At 39.7% G+C, this 5,982-nt stretch overlaps 1 pseudogene; it reads left to right on the forward strand.

Annotated features, from left to right (window-relative positions):
* The first annotated feature begins 1,885 nt into the window (after positions 1 to 1,885).
* Positions 1,886 to 3,647, forward strand: LOC120526953 (annotated as a pseudogene).
* Positions 3,648 to 5,982: the final 2,335 nt, after the last annotated feature.

Below are 5,982 nucleotides of genomic sequence, written 5' to 3' on the forward strand. Positions count from 1 at the left end.
TGCCAGGTCAATCCTATGAATAGTATAAAAAATCTATATAAATCTTTTAAAGAAAACCATGGGTTGTGTTGTGGATAAAATTCTCCCCTGTCTTCAAAAAAGGCAATCAAGGAACTCAAATGAGAATGCAGAAGAATTCTTTATTTGCACAGAGTTATGCACAAATGTCTCAGTCCATGGAGTGAACAATCAATTGAACAATGTATCTGTTTTTATACTTTTTTTCTAATTACTGTCACCTCATTTAATACATCACATTATATGACCCTTTATATGCCGAGTTTTATTATTTCCTCCAATCAACTAAAGCCACCAGTAGTTTCTGACTCATGTTGATTCTCCCATTATTCTGAACTCTCCTTTTTAAGAGGAAACTTCATAGGAGGGGTGTTTGGGCTTTCCCATCTGTTTATCCCCTCTTTCAGCTGGGGTGTTTGTTACTCATTTACCTCATTCTAACCTTGAAAATGTTGCTTCTTTAAGACGAGACAGAGACTTCATGTACTTAAGCTTTGATTTGCATTAGGTCCTTTTCCTTATATTTAATAATTCATTCTGTTATAGATTCACATATACTGTGTGGAGCCGACCCGGACACAGACAGGCGGACATGTTGTTGAATCACCACCACACGTTTATTTACAAGTATATTTACAAATTATGGTCACTAAGTCCCAGTCCAAAGTAGTGCACAAACCCCAAAACACTCAGTCCTGGCCACAAATGCCTTTCTTCGGGCCACCTTCACACTCCTCTCTGCCTTGTCCTTCTTCCACCCGACTCTAGCCCTGAATGAATGGAGACGGCCCCTTTTATACAAGTCCCGGATGAGCACCAGGTGTTCCCGGCATTCCTCCCTTGGCCACGCCCCAGCGTGGCGGAAGTGCCGGCTGTCCTCCCGGCAGCTCTCCGGGTGCCGTCCAAAGTCTTCCCCCCAGCACTTCCTGGTGTGGCGGAAGTGCTGGGGTACCAGGTCCCCAAGGCATTGGGGCGCCTCCTGGCGCTGACCACGGGCCCCTACAGGGTGGAGCTTGGAGCTTCCATGCCCTGAACCCGTGGCCCCCAAAGCAACCAGGAAGGCGACCCCCTCGTGATCCAGGGTGGTCACAGACCCACATCCGGTTCCTCATGGTGTCCTGGCCGGGTCATGGCCCCTGGCATCCCTGACAACTGTATATTCGTGTAACAGACTGTAAAAGATTACTATAAATCAACAAAAAATTCTATAGATGGTAATAAAAAAAAGAAAATAATACAGCACTGTCTGAAACATGCAGTATGTTCTTTTGCAACTGTAATAAATAAGTCATTAGAATGTAATTGTAAAGAAATAGCCAAGTCCAAGAAATCAAGAAATTAAAATATGCTAAGAGGTGTTGTAAGTTACACTATTTTGTTTCACTGCAGCATATCTATGAGTTTAGTTTGAGAAGCAAGTTTTCTTTCTCTGGGTACATAAAATTACTAAAAAACATTTAGGTGCCCATAACTGCAATTACAGTGTAGAAGTTAGCAATCCTTTTTATTTTTGAAGATGTTTACAGATTCCGATACAGAGGTTTGATTTATTTAAAATTTATTTTGAATGGTTCATATACTGTGTTTTTCAAATGGCATCAGTCACTGAGAAAACAATTGATTGTAATAAGGTATATGTGTCAAACTCAAGGCCCACGGGCCACATCCGGCCCGGCGTGTATTTATATCCGGCCCGCAAGATCATTTTATATATTATTGTTATTAATGGCCCGGCGATATGAAGTGCTGGTAACACAATAAACTACAGATTCCATAATGAAGCGCTTCAGCTGCCTTGCCGAACACTTCCCGCGTTAATCAAGTCTAGCTTATGATGCTGCAAGTTATTGCGAAGCTAGCCCTCACGATGCTGAAGAGAAAAGTTGATTCTGAAAACAGAGCCTTTAAAAACCGATGGGAGGCTGAGTATATGTTTACTGACATTGCTGGTAAACCCGTGTGTCTCATTTGTGGAGCTAATGTGGCTGTAATTAAAGAATTTAATCTAAGACAGCACTATGGGACAAAACATCAGGATAACCTGAAAGACCTGAATGCAAAGCAGAAGATACAGAAAGCAGTAGAGTTAAAGAAGAATCTGACACTTCAGCAGACGTTTTTTACCCATGCAAAATCACAAAGTGAAGTTGCTGTGACAGCAAGTTTTATTGTGGCAGAGGAGATTGCCAAATCAGCCAGGCCATTTACCGAGGGAGAATTTCTGAAGAACTGCATGATCAAGGTGTTTGACGTCTTATGTCCAGACAAAAACAGATGCTGGCAAATGTAAGCCTGAGTAGAAATACGATTGCTGATCGAGTTTGGGAGATGGCCACTGATTTAAGAACACAGTTGAGTGAAAGAAGCAAAGACTTTATTGCATACTCTCTTGCTGTGGATGAAAGTACTGACATGACTGATACTGCACAGCTGGCCATCTGCATCCGTGGAGTGGACTCCAATTTGTGCGTTACAGAGGAAATAATGAACATTAAATCGATGCACGGGACAACGACTGGAAAAGACATTTTTGGAAATGTATGTCAAAGTATAACTGACATGAAACTGCCCAGGGACACACTTATTGCACTTACAACTGATGGAGCACCATCTATGTGTAGTGAAAAAAGTGGACTAGTGGGAATGATGCGAGTAAAGATTCAGGAGGAGAACTGTACTGGTGAGTTAACGGCATATCACTGCATCATACACCAGGAAGCACTATGTGGCAAAGTCCTGAAGATGGATAATGTAATGAGCACTGTAACACAAACCGTAAACTTTATCCGAGCTAAAGGTTTAAATCACCACCAATTTCAGTCCTTTATGAGGGAGATAGATTCAGAGTTTGCTGACATTCCTTATCATATAGAGGTGCGTTGGCTAAGTCGGGGAAAAGTTCTCAACAGAGTTTTTGAGCTCAGCAATGAAATTTGTCAGTTCATGTACAGTAAAGGAAAAGACTCCACCAATTTTAGGGATGAAAAGTGGAAATGCCAGTTGGCATTTCTGGCTGATATAACAGCTCATCTCAACGCCTTAAACCTCCAGCTCCAGGGACGAGACCGCATGATCACTGACATGTATGACGCAGTGAAGGCATTTCAAGTGAAGCTACTTTTATGGGAGACACAAATGTACCAGTGCAACTTGTCCCATTTTCCTTGTTGCCAAGTAATGTTGAACCAAGTCGGAACAATGTGTTCCCAAATACGCACTTTGCTGATAAAGTGAACGCACTGCGCACTGAGTTTGCACGGCGCTTTGGTGACTTTGAAGAACAAAAAAAGAATTTTGAGTTGTTTCGCAACCCATTTGCCGTCGATGTGGAAACTGCACCTGTGCAGATTCAGATGGAGGTGATTGAGCTGCAATGTAATGGCACACTAAAGGCAAAGTACGATACTGCACGGCCCGCACAGTTTATTCACTCCATTCCCGCAGAAATGCTCCAGCTCCATCTACATGCGGCTCGAACCTTGTGCATGTTTGGTAGCACATATCTGTGTGAGAAGCTCTTCTCAGTCATGAAGACTAACAAAACAGCACACAGGAGTCGCCTCACTGATGAGCACCTGCAGTCCATCCTGAGAATCTCCACAACACAGAACCTCACACCAAACAGAAACGAACTTGTGGCCAAAAAAAGATGCCAGGCGTCCAGCTCTAAAATGACATATGAGCAAAGACAACTGAATGATTTAATTTGTTATTGCTGAAAGGAACACATTTTATTGATATTTCCAAGTTTTGTTATGCAGCATGTTCATATTTGAATTTGTATAAGTTTGACAGGATATATTTTTATGGAGAGCAAAATCTTTTGGGGTATTTAAAATTTTAGTTTATTTTTTAAATAAAATGACATAAGAGTAAAGAAATTTGAATGTTTGTTCTTTTAACGTTTATTTTATTTCTAACTTGTATAATTTAGACAGCATATATTTTTATGGACAGCAAAATATTATAAGTTATTTAAGGTTTGAGTTGATTTATTCCGGAATAATATTCCTGTCTGTTTTTATTCATATTTATGTTAAAAAAACTTAAGTTTTAAAAGTTTTAAAGTTTTAAAAGTTTAGTTTTAGTGTGTTCAAAAAAAGTTTATCCTGTTCAGCCCGCGACCTAAAGTGTGTTTTGGATTTTGGCCCCCTGTGCAATTGAGTTTGACACCCCTGGAATAAAGCATGGAAAGAATCCAGCTGATGTGCAACTAATTAATTTGAGAAATACCAAAACATTGTATATATTTTTTCTTTGGACCAAGTTGTTTGTGATTATCAGTTTTAATTATAACATTGCATAATGTAAAACAGGATAATAACTTATGGATGCCCTGTTTAACAACAGCGAGTCAAAAAAATACAGTAAAAAGAAAAAAAAAACATGAAAAGCAATACAATTGCTCACATATAATATGACTAAAATTGGAAAAGAAAATTTTCAACTGCACCTGTCCTTCCATTATGTAACAGGTATGTGAACACAAGAGAAAAAGAGTCAAAGCCCTCAAGGACTAAAATGAACTGAAAAAGTGAATATGTCTGGATTGAAGCATCATTCCCTAAACCACAAAGATTAACAAAGAACACCAAAAAAAAGCTTCAATGTGTAAACACATTTCAGAGTAGTGCACCATTTACACAACCTCCATGTCCTGCATATTTCTGACAGCATTTGAAGGTTTAAAAAAGCCACACTAAGAAAAGGCAATAATTATGGAGCACCACTACAAACCAGCCATGCTACCAGTTTCAAATATACATTTGTATGAAAAAAAGTAAAGGGCATGGCATGTAATGTAGCTTTCCAACCAGCAGAAATGGAAAGGAGAGAGCTTTTTAAAAAACCAGCAAAACATATTCAACTTTACAAGTATTTAGCTGTTAGGTGTGTAAATCAAAAAAAAGCTAATGACTGCAATCAACACCCTTCTGCTATACACTAGTATATCTGTAGTGTTCAATGTCACTAAAACGCAAAGAAATTGTGTGTTTATTGGAATGAACCTTGATATTACGTGTTGTCACACACGTGTGAGTAGGAGGCAGCTAAAGGGCTCGAGTAATTGTAGTAAAACATCCGACCAGGGGGCAGTGGAGTGCGCTGATTGTCTTTCTCAGTTCCCTACAGACCTTTCCCCTGGAAATCCTGCAAGGTTCCGGCGCATCTGAAGATGTCACTTCCGAAGCCGGCCCCTTTGATGATGTCACTTCTAAAGCCGGCCCCTTTGATGACGTCACTTCTGGTTCCAGCCCCTTTGATGACATCAGTTCCTCTCAAGACCTTTAAAGTCTCCATCTTAGGCTACTATAGCCAGTTCTGTTTTGGACTCTGTGATATGCACATCGTGTGTTTGGGAAAAAACAATATACGGGTGGCTGCCCCAAACCTTTATAATGCCTTGGACTCATTTTTATGACAGTGTGTATTTCTAAACTGCAGAGTTTAAGGTTCAAGTCTATGTGTGATGGTCTCTTTGTTAAAAGTGGATTCAATCAAAATTCAGAGAATGTGGCTGAAACTTGAAAAACTGAAGAGCAGTAAAAAAAGGATGAATTCTTTTATTAAACAAGAAATCAATGTGCTTAAGAAATTAGGGGATGTGCATTTCAGACTGAAGCAAGAAACCACTTCTTCACACAAAGGATGGAGTCATGTAGATGAAACAGAAACTTTGATAACTTTAAAAAAGTATCTGGATGAGACATTTGGACCAACTTAGGTATTAGCTAACTAAACAAACCTAATGACTAAGGACTTAATGGTCTCCTTTGATTTGTCAAACATCTTACATTCTACATGGCACAATGAAGGTTTCCTGCTTTGTCTCATTCATTGTGGTGTGTAGCGGAGAAAGAAAAAATGAGACACATGCCTTCCACGCAATGTAAGATGTGGTCTTTTCACTAAACGTGATTTCCACTGTATATGGTGGTTACGAATTCATACCTTGTAAAAGAT

The sequence above is a fragment of the Polypterus senegalus genome, chromosome 3, assembly GCF_016835505.1.
Source record: "Polypterus senegalus isolate Bchr_013 chromosome 3, ASM1683550v1, whole genome shotgun sequence".
In the NCBI taxonomy this organism is placed as follows: Eukaryota; Metazoa; Chordata; class Cladistia; order Polypteriformes; family Polypteridae; genus Polypterus; species Polypterus senegalus.